The sequence below is a fragment of the Eupeodes corollae genome, chromosome 1, assembly GCF_945859685.1.
Source record: "Eupeodes corollae chromosome 1, idEupCoro1.1, whole genome shotgun sequence".
NCBI lineage: Eukaryota > Metazoa > Arthropoda > Insecta > Diptera > Syrphidae > Eupeodes > Eupeodes corollae.
In genome coordinates, this window is record NC_079147.1 from 25427013 (window position 1) to 25444015 (window position 17003).

Here is a 17003-nt window from a genome sequence, read left to right on the forward strand (position 1 = left end):
GTTCGACGTTGTACCTTCTCCCAGCACCTCCCTGGTTTGTCTTGGGTCTGGAAATCCAAAGTGCTACCTTGGCTACAACGATCGCAATATGGTCAATCTGGTTGACGGTAGATTGATCTGATTGAAGTCCAAGTACCTTTGTGGATGTTGAGGTGTGGAAAACGCGGACTGGCTACCATGACGTTTCGCCCCGCAGCAAAGTCCATGAGCCTTAATCCGTTGTCGGAAGTGTTGTCGTGCAGGCTGTTCTTCCCGATTATTCCACCAAAGATGTCTTCCCTTCCTAGCTTGGCATTAAAATCGCCCAGGACTATTTTAATATCGTAGGATACTGCTCAAATGTTATGTCTAGGATCTCGAAGAACATATCTTTGGTGTTGTTGTCTTTCTCTTCTGTAGGGGCGTACGCGCATACCAGGCTAATGTTGCCGAATTTAGCCTTGATGCGTATGAGGCGCTCATTGATGCACCTATAGCTCAAGACATCTTGCCTAAGTCTGGCTCCAATGATAAAGTCACATCCAAATAAGCGCTGTTGGTTTTCGTGGTAGCAGTCACCATAGTAAATATCGCAGTTTTTCATCCTCTTTTTGCCCGGCCCATCTCATCGTATTTCCTGGATGGCGGTGATATCTGCTTTATAGCGGTCTAGGGCCTACGCTAATTCTTCGGCCGCACGTGGTCTGTTAAGGGACCTAACATTCCACGTGCATATCCGAAGTTCGTTGTCCTTTATTCGTTTGCGTTGGTTGTCAACAGTAAATCCGTCCGTATCCGAGGCTTGTTGATGCTTCGCAACTATGAAAGCTTTTACGTGGCCAGGAAGTCACCCCGACGGCAGAACCCCCAACCTAGAGGGCCAGATCATAAGTATAACTCCAAGGATGGGGAGCCGGATAAACCGCTCCTTATAGGCCTGGGCTCCGAATAAGTCGAAGAAGCCCTATAAGGTATTCACTAAGTAGTTCAACCTTACTGGAACTGTAGACGCCACCGTTGATTCCATCTCGGGAATTTCTCCGCTGCCGTCTGGATAAGGAGAGGTGCCTTAGTGGAAACACCTCTCCCCACCTCTCTCGTTTGCTGGCCTCAACAACTTTCCACTAGGTCCTCTTGAATGATTATGTCTACCATTTGAACATCACTAAGAAGTACAGAGATTCTTTTTTTAGCCGTACTACTCGGATGTGGAACGCCTTGAAACGCTCTATCTCTATCCAATCCTTCCCTCTTTTCCTAATGCTCACACTGTGTCTTTGGCATATTAAAGGTATGTAAAACCCTTTTAGTGTTTGCTAATTATAAAAAAAAATCGTGGAGACATTATTTTCAAAAAATAGGATTGAATACTGATTTAAATTAAAAAAAAATTTTTGTCTAAGTTAAACTGTTCGTTAAACTTACTGTACTTACTAACTGCACCCTGTACTATGTGATCTCTAAAAAAGGTTAGCGTGTAGATTTTATTTTTGAAAATTATCACTTGGATCTCACGTCAATATGAAAAAACTTACACGCCACATAATTAGAAATCACACGAGATTTTCAACACTCGGCTGAAGGTTGAAGTTGAATACCTTCGTTTACCCAATAATTAAAAAAAAGTTCATTAGGTAATCTCAAAATAAGAAGTTTTGCATTGAGGTAGTATATTTCTAAATTGTATGTGCCTTGTCGTGAAATAATAAGACATTTTGTCAAATAGTCGAAGTGAAGTTCTTTAATTGTATTACTGACCCCTTCTTTAACAAACGATATAAACTTTAATGAAGCGACATGGAGTGTTTTTAATAAGTTGTGTAAACACATAATAAATAAAAGCATTTTAACAAAACAAAACATTTTTCGTTTGTCCATATTTTCGCTTCGCAAACAATTTTATATCAAAAAGAAATTAAGCTTTGATGTCACACGCAAAGCCAAATAAAAACAAAATTAAATAAAATTGCTGATACAAATTTGTTGTGTAAATCAAAATGGAAAATAACAGGCAAGCAGGCAGCAGCCGTTTCGACTAATTGAGGTTCCTTTTAGTGACCAATTTAAAGTGCCAGCCGACAGACAATTCAATCGATAGAATTTCGTCTCATAGTTGTTGTTATTTTTTAAATTAGAAAATTGATCTTAATTGATCAAAACCATTCACGGTCGCGTTTAAAAAAACAGTTTAAAATGATGCATCCGTTGACGTTTCTCATGTACTGTGTTTTGGCAGTTATAATTTTTGTAAATTTATCGATTTTCTACACTTATGCGTTTTTCTATTGCCTAACAATATCGTGCCACGAGCGTATTTCGTCTCAAGTCCGACGATTTAGAATTTGGTTTGTGTATCGATTAAAGTACGATAATGTGAGAACAGTTGTTAAGTGATAATTAAAATTTTAAGTGTTTTTTTTTAAACAAAGAACGTTGCATATATTTTTTTAAAATATAAACAAAGCGAAGTGCGCGATTTCTAGTCATAAAAAAGTTTTATTTTATGGGAACTTAATGCATCAGTAATTAACTATAGATTTTATTTTTTCAAAACAACAGTTTCAACAAACTACTTTAAAGCCAAAATTAAACCTCTTATGCAACGAATCTGTAATTTTTGCAATTTTTAAAAAAGGTGATGCTAACACTGCGGAAAATTAAAGAGGTATTTCAATTTTAAATTCAATAAGAAAAACTTTTACTGCAATCCTATATGAAAGGCTCACAAAATGGATTGAGGATAACAGTCTTTTGAGCATCTTTCAAGCCGGTTTCCGCCCAGGTTTTTCAACCATGGATCATATCTTTGCCATTTCAAGCATTGCTCAACAAATTATAGATAGAAAAAAGAAACTATACACTTGCTTTGTTGATTTTAAAGCTGCATTTGATAAAGTCAATAGACAAGCCTTAATTTACAAACTCTCTTGTATTGGTTTGTCACGAAAGTTTCTCCAAGTGTATGCAAGTTTTATTTCGTCAACAAATGCAAGGGTATGGGACGGTATGAAATTTTCAAATCGATTTGAAACAACTTCAGGTGTTCCTCAAGGTTGTATCCTCAGCCCATTATTATTTGCCCTGTTCATAGAGAATGTCGTCGATCTTTTTCCGGGTGGAGTTAATTTTGCTAATATTTTAATCAAAGTCCTGTTGTACGCGGACGATCTAGTTATGCTTGCTGATAATCCTTTCACGCTACAAATGCAAATAAACCGTCTAAGTTCATTTTGCGAGTCTTGGGGCTTGCAACTTAATACCCGGAGGAAAAATGGTCTCTAAACAATACACATATTGAAGTTGTACAGGAGTTTGAATATTTGGGTGTCCTCTTGGCCTACAATTTAAGCTATCTAAAGCACTCTAAAGAAAAAAGCAACGAAGCTAAATTTGCACTTAACATAATGTGGCCAAAGTTTTTTTCGAACCAAAATGTTGATTTAACGTCCAAATAAACGGTGATTTTTTGAAAGCTTGAGAACTTTTTTTTAAAAAAAAAACGCATAAAAATTGCAAAATCTCATCGATTCTTTATTTGAAACGTTAGATTGGTCCATGACATTTACTTTTGACCGCGGCAGCGTCTTAGGTTGTCCATTCGGAAAGTCCAATTTTGGGCAACTTTTTCGAGCATTTCGGCCGGAATAGCCCGAATTTCTTCGGAAATGTTGTCTTCCAAAGCTGGAAGAGTTGCTGGCTTATTTGTGTAGACTTTAGACTTGACGTAGCCCCACAAAAAGTAGTCTAAAGGCGTCAAATCGCATGATCTTGGTGGCCAACTTACCATTCCTTGAGATGAATTGTTCTCCGAAGTTTTCCCTCAAAATGGCCATAGAATCGCGAGCTGTGTGGCATGTAGCGCCATCTTGTTGAAACCACATGTCAACCAAGTTCAGTTCTTCCATTTTTGGCAACAAAAAGTTTGTTAGCATTGAACGATAGCGATCGCCATTCACCGTAACGTTGCGTCCAACAATATCTTTGAAAAAATACGGTCCAATGATTCCACCAGCGTACAAATCACACCAAACAGTGCATTTTTCGGGATGCATGGGCAGTTCTTGAACGGCTTCTGGTTGCTCTTTACTCCAAATGCGGCAATTTTGCTTATTTATGTAGCCATTCAACCAGAAATGAGCCTCATCGCTGAACAAAATTTGTCGATAAAAAAGCGGATTTTCTGCCAACTTTTCTAGGGCCCATTCACTGAAAATTCGACGTTGTGGCAGATCGTTCGGCTTCAGTTCTTGCACGAGCTGTATTTTATACGGTTTTACACCAAGATCTTTGCGTAAAATCTTCCATGTGGTCGAATAACACAAACCCAATTGCTGCGAACGGCGACGAATCGAAATTTCACGGTCTTCAGCAACACTCTCAGAAACAGACGCAATATTCTCTTCTGTACGCACTGTACGTATCGTGTGGTTGGTTTCATGTCCAATAAACGAAACTTGGTCACAATCGCATTAATTGTTTGCTCACTTGGTCGATTATGTAGACCATAAATCGGACGTAAAGCGCGAAACACATTTCGAACCGAACACTTATTTTGGTAATAAAATTCAATGATTTGCAAGCGTTGCGCGTTAGTAAGTCTATTCATGATGAAATGTCAAAGCATACTGAGCATCTTTCTCTTTGACACCATGTCTGAAATCCCGCGTGATCTGTCAAATACTAATGCATGAAAATCCTAACCTCAAAAAAATCACCCTTTACAAAGTTTTCAACGCGACTGTAAATGCATGCATGACATATGGCGTTCAAGTCTTCGGATACACACACTTCGAAGCTTTTGAAACTGTACAAAGGAACTTTTTTAACAGGATATTTCGTTTGCCTAACTCAACACCCAACTACGCCATATAATGCCAGGAATAGTCCCTCTATATATATTCAAAATTTGAAGGCAAGTGCGAACTTCATTACTAGAGTGATGAAAAGAATTGAAACTTGTTTTCACAAAATCATTTTAAGAAAATTACTTCGAGTGAATGCTTCCCCGTTTAAAGACTGGAACGAACTAGCTTACTCTTACGAAACAAGTTTAAACTTATCAGAAACTAATGTGACCGATTGGCAGGCTCAGTTTGATGATGTGATTGCTAAGGTGGATCACAAAATGTTTCTGGATAATCTTTCCAGAGCATCTTCATCTACTTCAAGAGCTTTGTATAGTCATTTAAATCACCAACTGCCCTCGAAAGTCTCTTACTTTAGTAATGAATTTTCAGCCTCGGTTATAAGTATTATTTTTAGAGCAAGAGTTGAAATTTTAAATTGAAACTCTGTAGCTCATCGACCAGACTTGCCCCAGCTATGTGATCTATGTAACGGAAGAGTGAATGTAGATATTTACCATTTCGTTGCTGCTTGTCCTTTTCTACAAGAAATTCGTCGGTTGCATTTTCGGGAAAGTTTTATATCCTTGGAAAAACTTTTTGAAATTTAAAATGGAGCAATGGGCTGGTGCAGCCTCTTTAAATATTGCCAACATGTTCTTTCTTACCGTAGCAGTTTCACATATTAAACCTAGTCGATATTCGCCTCAATGCTTCGTCTCAGTGGACTAACAACAACATTGGCCACCCCATAATTCTTAGGTTCTTAGAATCAATTCCAAAGCACAAAGACTACACCATCCCCCAACTACAATTCGACAGAAACTTCCAGATTTCTATACCTACCAAATCTTTTTGGGAGGATAGGACATTCTTGGAGGATGAGTCAATCCATTTTTACACAGATGGCTCAAAAACCAAAGAAGGGGTTGGTGGAGGTGTGTACTCTGAACGACTGAAATTAAGTCTCTCATTCCGCCTTCCCAATCATCCAGGCGGAACTTTTGTCGATTAAGGAAGTCTTGTCTTGGCTCAAAGAAAACGTGTTATCAACATCTGATATCCGTATTTTCTCTGACAGCCAGGCCGCTATCAAATCTCTGGACTCTGTCTCTACAAACTCTATAACAGTCCATAACTGTCGATCATCTCTAATTGAGATGGCGCAACAGTTTAATATTCACCTTTGCTGGGTGCCGGGCCATAGAGACATTCCAGGTAACTGTAAGGCAGATGAACTCGCCAGGAACGGTACAGTACAGCCCATCCTACCACGTTTGGCAAGTACTGGCATACCAATCGCTATTTGTAAACTGTTGCTAATGCAAGACGCTGCGAGGAGGGCAGGCACCAGGTGGAACAACATCACCACGTGTCAAGCCACAAAAAACATCTGGCCAACACTGGATTTAAAACGTTCAAGGTGCCTGCTTTCTCTAAGCAGATCGCATATAAGCTCGATAAAAGGTGTCATAACCTTCTTAAGCATAAAAATTTGTAAACTTTCTGATGAAAAAATAAAGAATGTATCTATCTATCTATCTAAACCTTATATTGTAAGTCAATTTAATTTAATAATTTATAATTTAATTTTTATCACTAACTAACTAAAGGGTGATTTTTTTGAGGTTAGGATTTTCATGCATTAGTATTTGACAGATCACGCGGGATTTCAGACATGGTGTCAAAGAGAAAGATGCTCAGTATGCTTTGACATTTCATCATGAATAGACTTACTAACGCGCAACGCTTGCAAATCATTGAATTTTATTACCAAAATAAGTGTTCGGTTCGAAATGTGTTTCGCGCTTTACGTCCGATTTATGGTCTACATAATCGACCAAGTGAGCAAACAATTAATGCGATTGTGACCAAGTTTCGTTTATTGGACATGAAACCAACCACACGATACGTACAGTGCGTACAGAAGAGAATATTGCGTCTGTTTCTGAGAGTGTTGCTGAAGACCGTGAAATTTCGATTCGTCGCCGTTCGCAGCAATTGGGTTTGTGTTATTCGACCACATGGAAGATTTTACGCAAAGATCTTGGTGTAAAACCGTATAAAATACAGCTCGTGCAAGAACTGAAGCCGAACGATCTGCCATAACGTCAAATTTTCAGTGAATGGGCCCTAGAAAAGTTGGCAGAAAATCCGCTTTTTTATCGACAAATTTTGTTCAGCGATGAGGCTCATTTCTGGTTGAATGGCTACGTAAATAAGCAAAATTGCCGCATTTGGAGTGAAGAGCAACCAGAAGCCGTTCAAGAACTGCCCATGCATCCCGAAAAATGCACTGTTTGGTGTGGTTTGTACGCTTTTGGAATCATTGGACCGTATTTTTTCAAAGATTCTGTTGGATGCAACGTTACGGTGAATGGCGATCGCTATCGTTCAATGCTAACAAACTTTTTGTTGCCAAAAATGGAAGAACTGAACTTGGTTGACATGTGGTTTCAACAAGATGGCGCTACATGCCACACAGCTCGCGATTCTATGGCCATTTTGAGGGAAAACTTCGGAGAACAATTCATCTCAAGGAATGGTAAGTTGGCCACCAAGATCATGCGATTTGACGCCTTTAGACTATTTTTTGTGGATCTACGTCAAGTCTTAAGTCTACAGAAATAAGCCAGCAACTATTCCAGCTTTGGAAGACAACATTTCCGAAGAAATTCGGGCTATTCCGGCCGAAATGCTCGAAAAAGTTACCCAAAATTGGACTTTCCGAATGGACCACCTAAGACGCAGCCGCGGTCAACATTTAAATGAAATTATCTTCAAAAAGTAAATGTCATGGACCAATCTAACGTTTTAAATAAAGAATCGATGAGATTTTGCAAATTGTATGCGTTTTTTTTTTTAAAAAAAGTTCTCAAGCTCTTAAAAAATCACCGTTTATGAAAACCCTCCTTTTATTTTATTTTATTTGTTAGCTCAAATTTCAAACTTATTTCCTAATTCTTAATTAAGATTTAATTGCAGCTAAACAGTGTTGGAAAAAATAATAGACACTAGTTTCGTAGTCATTCTTTTTAACATAATATTGGGAAATAATGATAATGATGTGATTTTTATTTTGCTTCCTGGAAAAAATAATAGAAACAAAATTAGACTGGTACTCTTTTTGTAGCAAAAAAGTAACTTAACGGTAAAAGTATTTCAAATACTCTTGAGTATTTTTTAGTGACACTCTTTTTATATTAATAGCTGCCTCCACTTTTCGCCTCATCCAATTCACCAGTTCGGCACATGCTTCTACAGGCATGGAGTACCATTCCCTTTGAACCTTCGACCACAATTCGTCTTTCTTTTTAGTTTTACAATCTCCGATCCTTTGCCCCATAAGTTTAGGTCGGGGGATTGTGATGGCTATTCCATAACATTGATTTTGTTTTGTTGTAAGTATTTTTTAGCCAATTTCGGGGGGTGCACTGAACCAAATTTGGTAGTGATATTGATGAAAAAGCAAGTAGATTTGAAGAAAGGGTGATCAATATACGGTCAACACCTCCTATCCGTCAATTTGACGAATATATTCTTAGATTCAAGAAGTTTCGTCATTTCGAAGAAATGATTAAAATTTTTCGTTACGCAGTAAAATCTACAAAATTTTGTCAAATTGACTAATATCCATCATTGGATATTCCAAATTAAATAAATTAAAAATTTTGAAACACAGATCGATTGCTAAAATAATTGAATTTTGTTTGAACTTTATACCATCGAAAAATACAACGATGTCCTTAGGATCCAAAATTGTTCCAGTAACAATGACCAGTGGTTGAATGTTTTTTTTTTCTTTTTGTCTCCGGAGAATCTCTTCGTCGCATGCCGCTACAGTTGATCCAACTAAAAGAAAGCTAGCTTGGGAGTCCCGAATAGAAAAACGAGTAATGGCCTTCTGTGATCCACTGCCAGTGATGAGTTTAGCTGTTGGTATAAGAAGGCTGTGAATTAAATAAAAAATGCCACAGACACGTCCATATGAAAAAAAAATATAACTTTAATGTGGGTCTAAAGAAATCTTTAAATCTTTTATGTTAAACTACTCAATGATTAAAAGTAAACTTACTTTCGAGTAAATTTTTTCATTATTCATCATTTCGCTTAAGGTCTGGCGACTAGTTGGATCCTTTATTTCGTCTTCAAAAATGGGTATAATTTTTACAGAAAAATCATCATATTTTAATAATAAACTCTCAGCTTTAGGATATAGGGGTTTGAAATCCATATTGATCTGAAAGAAATTATATAAGTGCATCATTATCAGTCGTACTCATCAACGCATTTTAGTGACTTCAATGCTTAAGGTTACATTGCCTCGAAACGCAAAAATGTTTTTATATTGTTTCTTGTTTTAGCTCTTAAAAATACAATTAAAATAAACTTACCAATTTAAAGCCAATCGGGTTCTTATATTGCTTCCATTTGGCTAGGATATCCACTGTTGATTCGGCTTTTGTGATCTCAAATAGTCTAAAGTTTTTTGAAGCATCCCAATGCCTTTCCATTTCCGCCCAAGTACAATTGTCCCTTATAATTTCTTCAATGTGCTCGGAAACATCGGATTCTGGTTCATCTTAATTGACCACATCACGAGGAAAAAATTCTCTTTTGAATATAATCTCTCTTACCAAGGTTAAAAACTCGTTTGTGCTGTGCTCCTGGAGACAAGGCTGAGCAAGATCTTTTTTGTAAAATACCACTCTTCTTGAGAAGTCGTGTAGAATTATAATATTTATCATAGATCTTTCGCTGAGGCTTTTTACCGCTTTGTTTGGTATAATAATACAACTAAAAATTTGGTAGTATATATGTAAACATTTATAGCCAAGTGTATTTTAAGGGTTTTCTTACCAAATACTCCGTCTTAAAAAGGTTCCCAATTTTGTCGGCTATTTGTTTAGCAATTCCAACCGTCATTCGTATTTCTTCTTGTAGCATGTACTTAATAATAAGGTCAATAATAATTGTTCGTGAACCTTCATTCAGGTTTTGACTGCTTTTATACAGATTTAAAATAGACTTTCCTTGGCATGATGCTTTTAGAATTTGCTCCACATCAATTTGTACATCAGTTGAGTTTTTATCACTCGATATTGGGGAGTCAACCCCTTCAATTTCATTTTCCATCAAGTTGCTTACATTTGGCTCAGAACACATTCCAGAAGTATTAGTTTCCGATTTATTCCATTCTTTTAATTTGTGCTCAAATCTTATCTGAGTTCCTAGTCTTAAGTTATATTTTTCAGTTAATTGTCTTATGTGCTGGGAAGTCATTATTTTCAATGTGTCAATGTCTATACCTTCAGCTATAGTTTTTTTTTAATATACACCAATTAGATATTATATTTTATTAAATACATAGAAATTTACCGCAAAGAATTTTAAAAAGGCTTTCAAATTTCCACTCACACAATACTTTTTGGAGCTCCTGAATAGAATTTTGTGAAATCCAGTGTCCATCAAAATAAATGCCAAGAGGTTGGATGGTTGAATGTTCCACAGACACAGATGATGTTTGAGTTTGAGCTCCATTTGCATCGGTAAATATTTCAGCAACAATTTCTTCGAATTCAAAAGTCTGGCTTGGGTTCAGAAGCCATGTCAACGATTTCAATTTGATTACTCTCCATTTTTAAGTTTTTCTATTTTAGCCCTCAGTAAAATAATTCAAATACTTCCTATATCTAAACTTAATTATTACATTTAATAAAAAAAGCTCTTGTTTTTATGCATACACGGATTATAATTGTTTGTTTTTCTTTTGTTGGATTCATATTATAATTGAAAATGGATTTATTCAATTACTTACATGTTTATTTGAGGTATTTATTTCCACAAATTTTGTATTTTTATCCGTATTTAATTATGAATTAATTTTAAATTTTCCAAAACGCGATTGAACTTTTCGACACAACTTCACTAACAAAAATAAAACTTATCACTTAATAAACAGTTAACGGCAAAATATTGGACAAACTTCTTCAAATTGAATAATTTCTTTAATCTGAAGAAAATATTTTCCCTTATTTGAAAAATTTTCTTCAATTTGAAGAAAATGGAACGAAAAATGCGAATAATTATGAAAATTCTTCGGTTTGAATAAAAAGCATTCCGACATTTGAATAAATTTATTCAATTTGAAGAAAAATCTATGGAAATTCCGTTAGTTTGCAGTAATTATTTTGTTTGCAAAAGATAACATATTTGTAGGCATATAAGTTATCGCGAACATATTGAGGAATATTCTTCAAGTTGATAAATTTTGTCAACATGAAAAAATCAGTTAATAGGTACCTATCGGAGATTTGAGTTACTCAACGATTTCTGATTGTCAAAATGAAAAAAAATTGTTAAGTTGAATAAAATACTAAATCTATTAGCAGTTGAAGAAATTTTTGTGATTTGAATTTTTAATATTCATTATGACGAAAATTTTCATGAAATTTTGTGGATTTGAATAAATTATTCTTCAAAAGTTAACAAAATATTTCCGTCAATATGACCTACCTGACGTCAATATGACCTACCTGAATTGGTTCAGTGTGCTTCGGATCATTATCGTGCATGAACACCCATTTGATTAGACATAATCCACATCGCACATCTTATCTTTGATCCAAAGTGTTGGACCTACACCAGTTGCTGAAAAGTACCCTCAAATCATTATATTCCCAATAAGCAAACTAATATTCGTCTCATCCGATTACAAAACGTTATTCCAATAAGAATGGTCTAAGTTTTGTTTGCAAAGGGAAGTCTTTGTGTAATGTTTTGCTTGGTTAAAAAATGCCACTTTTCGTGAACTTCTACCAGGAACACTTACTTCTATAAGTTGGTTTCTTATTGTTCTAGCTGTTTGATGCGTTTAATTGATTTTTGAGTTCTCTTAACGAAAGAAATAGTTTCTTCTTACATATTCCTATCAATTGTGTATCAAAACGCGAAGAAGTTTATCTTTTCCTTCATCTTGTTTCTTCTTTAGTCGTGAATATAAAGTTTTAAATACTTTTTTCTTCGAACAGAACAGTTTAAGGTTTTTGCAATTTGAACTATAGTTTTTCCAGCTCGTCTAAGTTCTTTTCATCACTTTGCGTTCAAAGGGAGTATAATGTAATCCACGACCCATATTCATTAAAATTATAGATGACTTTTAACAATTTTGTTTAGTATCGTATATAAAACATCTGACAAAATTATAAACAAACTCAAAACGTTAGAATAACATTTAAAGTAGTTTGTTTCTATTATTTTTTCCAGACGAAATCATCATTGGTCTTGAACTTTTAACCCTTAAGTGAAAACAAAAAAATTGTTTCCACAAAACAATTTTGCCATTTGAGAGCATTATTAGTTGCAATAAAAATATAGAAAGACTAACGGCAAAAAACTTAATTGCCAAAAAATATTGTGTATCGAAAATGATGAAGACACTTGTTTCTAATACTTCTTCCAACACTGTAAATAATTTAAATTGAATACTTTCGACCTTTTTTTTAACTTCCCAACCTTTGAAGATAGGGATATTAACTTTGAAAATTTTATTTGCAATAGCATCTTAGCATTATGTTAGGTTAGTTAAGGTAAATAAGCTGGCGATTGATGACGTTATCAACACACTTAGATCAATGTAGATTCATTGTGATACTCTAAAGCCTAAAGTATTGAACTTCCTTGAAAATAAAATATAAAAACCTGTGATGTCTATGGATTGTTTTGTTCTAGCTATTAAGAGGGTTTTATAAAGCCCACTAGGCGGTTTCTGTTTTGATACTAATGCAACAATTCCCGAGTGTTTTCAGATCATTATCTTAGTAAAGCTGAAAACTGTCTCTTATTACCAATTCTTCTTCACTTTGAAGCAAATTTTCCTTTAATATATTGAGATAGACCATTTTATCTATTTTGCTTTCAATAAATTGCAGCTTTCAGATTCCCGTTGCAGACATACAGGCCCAAACCATTACGTGACCACCTCCACTCTTGACTGTTGGCATCAAGTGTTTGTCATATAAGATCGCCCATCGGATTCAAGAATATTAAATTTGGACTCAACGGCAAATATGAGCTGCTCCGAGAATTTCCAATCCTTAATTATGTGCTCTTTTATGAACTTTAAACGACAAGCTCAATTTTTTGTATTAATAACGGGCTTTTTGCGTGTGACTCTTCCGCTTAGTTCACTTTTTCTCAGGATACGACGGATGGTTTCTGCGGAAGAATACTTAGCTATCATAATCTCCATCTCGCAAGCCAGTTTTGGTGCCGATAACTTGGGTTCACTTTTGGAAAAATATACCGTTCATCCGAGGCACTGAACATTTTATTTGGGTCTGATTTGTCAAATTGAAAATTTTGACATTTCTCGACGTTTCAAGGTCCCTACAGTCGAAATAAAAGATTTTTAGAAAGATGTCTGTGAATTTTGGTTAACCCAAAATATCTTATTTTAAAAAAAATTGTCACCTCCAAAATTTTACGATTAAAATATGATTTCATCTCCAAAACAATTTTGTGCAACGAAGAATAATGTTTTTGACATCTGATAAAATTTTGAGAAAAATCTAATTGACAGTTTTTTTTTATAGAAAATAAAAATCTAAAAAAAAAACATTACTCAAAGTTGGTAAAAATTGTATATCGATTCAAATATCTTTTCAAAAACTTGAATTTTAGACTTCAAGCTTATTTTATCTTATAAGAAATATTGTTTTCAAGCAACGTTTTGAAAAATGTTGAAAAAAATCGAAGGGTGAATTGCTTATCTGAGAAATTAGTCGCTCCTTCCATATAATAAAATGTTCGTTAAAACTGGTCTGCGGACAATTTGAGATAACTTTCTATAGGATTCCAAATCACTATACTTTTTTTTGTAAGCTAAAATTTCAAACTTAATACTTAATTGACACTTAATTGCTCATCACGTTCCCAACGTTTGAAATTAGGAATATTTGCTTACAAAATTTTATTCGCTATAGCATCTTAGCATTGTTAGGTTAGGTTAGGTTATTGGGCTAGCGACTGATGACGTTATTGCTACACAAATCAATGCAGATCCGTTGCGATACCCTGAAGTATTGAACTTCTCTCAAAATAAAATATAAGAACTTATGATGTCTGTATTGCCTTGTTTAACCTTTGAAAAAGCCTAAAGTAGGTGGTTTCCTGAAATATCTACGAGTTGTTCAAGATTATTAAAAAAATGTCTGCCTAAAAGTTTGTTTCTAGTGTGGCATAGTGCTGGACAGTTACGTTAAAGTATCTTCTTGACTTCCTTATTATTGCAGCCTTTGCACATGATATCATAGGTGGTAAGCCTCATTTTATTTTTATGGTGGTCTGTTTTTATGCTCACAAGCAATCCTTGAGTTTTTTCGCCTAGGTGCATAATCGAGCGGGATCTAGTTTTGTCTATTTTGGGACATAATTTCTTGGCATGCATAATTCCACCAAACTATAAAGGATATTTGTTATCCTTTTTAGCTAGTTTACTGAGATTATCAAAAGAGTAGTCTTCCAGGTGAAGTTTTCGTCTTAGTGAAAGAGCAGGGCAAGTGCAGAGAATGTAAGAGATTGCTTCCTCTTCTTCCTCGTTCATACAGCTCCTGCAGAAGTCATTTGAGGCTACACCAAGTCGTATTACGTGCTTGCCTATAAGACAGTGTCCCGTAAGGACACCTATTTGAGATAACAACTCTTTAGAGCGGTTCGGGTCCAGTGAAGGCCATGTTAGTAAATTGTGCCACCTAGAATTTGCTACCGCAAAAGCTGTTTCTTTTAGCATGAGTTTACATGTAGCTATCGGTAAACCTATCTCCTCCCTTTCAGGTGAAATAGGCACGACGGTTCCATTTTTAGCGAGTTCATCGGCTCTACAATTTCCCGTGATGTCTCTGTGGGCCGGCACCCAACATAGGTGAATGTTAAATTGCTGCGCCATCTCCATAAGAGACGATCGACAATCGAGGGCCGTAAGAGATGTAGTTGAGACACCGTCAAGAGATTAGACAAAATTAGTGGTACACCTTTTATTGAAGGAGGTACAATTACTTAGGTCTTGTATTTCCGTGTAAAAAGGACTAGGTCTGTTTTTTGAGGATTAATACTAAGTTCGCAGTGATCAGCCCATCTAGTGAACTTATTGAGTGTTTACGGCGATAGCAACATCATCAGCATATGCAACCACTCCTTAGCCTTCCCTCTCAAGGGATATTAGTAGTTCGTTGACCACTATGTTCCACAGGAGAGGGGACAGAACACTACCTTCCGGAGTGCCTCTACCGACAGACCTTTTCATACATAAATCCCCCATCTTAGAGTTGATGATCCTGCTTTTTAGCATTAGATCAATCAACTCATAGAGTGAGAATTTTAAGTTTAGGGTCGTCATAGCAGAAGTGTTAGCGGATGTGTCAACGTTATTGAAAGCGCCCTCAATATCCAGGAAGGCGACCATAGTATATTCCTTTTGCTCTAGGGAGTATTCGATAGTTCTTACCAGAGTATGCAAGGTAGAAACAGTTCTACCGATTCCCAATCAATCAATTGTTCTAGAGTTTTAAGAATTAATGATGATAGGCTAATAGATCTAAGATCTTTAGGGTTGACATGCGAGCATTTGCCCGCCTTGGGAATGAAAACTACCTTTACATCTCTTCATCGCTGAGGTATATAGACCAGATTTATACAACTTTTGAAGATCATCTCAATGATGGCAAAGTTATATCAATGGTAAGTTGTAGATCAGCTGGTACGAGCCTAAGTCAATTATTCTTTTGTAACCAGGCCTTGAGGAAAAGTTAAGTTAATACCCGACCCAGGACGGTTTGTTGTATTAACGGATTTGAAGCTATCCGGGAAGTGGGTGTCTTAGTAGCAGGTTTAGCGTTACTTCGCAAGAGTTAGTCCATGTAACATCTGAGTTTTTAAGACAACTAGGCAGGGTTGGATTTGTCGAGAGAATTTTCCTTATCCTTGATGCCTCCGAGAATTCTTCTATTGAGCTACAAAAGGGTCTCCATGAGGATCTTTTGGCTATTCACAATTCTAGTTTATACTTTTATAGGGATATTTTATAGGAGTCCCAATCTTGGGGATGTCTAGTCTTTTTTTTTCTCGATTTAAAAGCCTTCTACAACCTTTATTGAGTATTTCTAGTTCAGCAGCCCACCAATATGGTTTCTTCTTTCCCCGCACTGTAGTGAGGAGGCAGGCAGTTTCCTGGCTCTATTGAGGGTTGCTGTAAGCTCACCGACTTTTTGATCAAGTTCAAGAGCGCACAAGGGCGGATCAGAAAGATCTGGTTTAATCAGACTTTTTAAAGTCGCTATATATTTTTCCCAATCTGTTTTCCTATAATTCCGGATTTGGATCGGTTTTGGGGACTCTTCAATAAGTGTGAATTGGATGTATCTATGATCGGAAAACGAGTGCTCCTTTGATGCTCTCCAATTCAGTATTTTATTTCAGAGATGTAACGAGACAAGAGTTATATCTAATTCTAGAGTGTTGGAGATTAATCTGTAGTATTTGCAACATTTTGGCTACAAAAAGGCAGATCAACCTCCACCACTGTTAAATACAGATCAGACGAAGAGGAACCTAACAGTTCTTCTTCTTCCTTACTGAGGAGAACTTTGTTGATTGAGTCATCGGTTTCCATTAGGGATAAACTTTTGACATTTATAGTAGAAGACTGTGCTGCGACGCGGAGCGTGGCTGTCTCGAATCCGTATCTTATAACTCCCTTATTTCGCGCCAGAGAAACCGCAGATTCTTTATTGATTACGATAATCGCACTTCGATAAAGACCCCTACTCCAGTTTCGCGATCTTCCAGTCGTGACAAGGGAGGTCCGGGTTGCTGATCTTGATCATTTCACTAATGTCATCTGGACATGACGGTTCTTTCGGGATCTATGCGCGAGCTCTCGGCCTGCAAGAAATGTCTTCCTTTGAAACGACCTCGAGTTTTACGCCTGGCCAAACTTCGCCCAGCATACCGACAGCAAGCGTATAGAGATCGCGTGGGTAAAATATATCAATCTTGATCTGCAGGGTCCGGCAAAAAAACCTCCCGTATTTTAAGACGTTTATATTTAAAGCTATTAATAGATAAAATGGTATTCTGGGTATAGATAGATACTCGTAGATGTCTACGTGCCGTTTTTAGTAA

General features: G+C 36.3%; 1 protein-coding gene and 1 long non-coding RNA gene across 2 annotated transcripts in view; one reads left to right on the plus strand and one right to left on the minus strand.

Annotated features, from left to right (window-relative positions):
- Positions 1–17003, plus strand: part of LOC129954131 (solute carrier family 52, riboflavin transporter, member 3-B) — a 56598-nt gene that overhangs the window by 21813 nt on the left and 17782 nt on the right. The window lies entirely within an intron of this gene.
- On the minus strand, positions 8913–9550 carry LOC129954132 (uncharacterized). Its single transcript, XR_008782640.1, has 3 exons — positions 9461–9550; positions 9218–9405; positions 8913–9063 (listed from the first exon to the last, which is right to left on the minus strand). It is a non-coding gene; the product is annotated as an uncharacterized LOC129954132 (long non-coding RNA).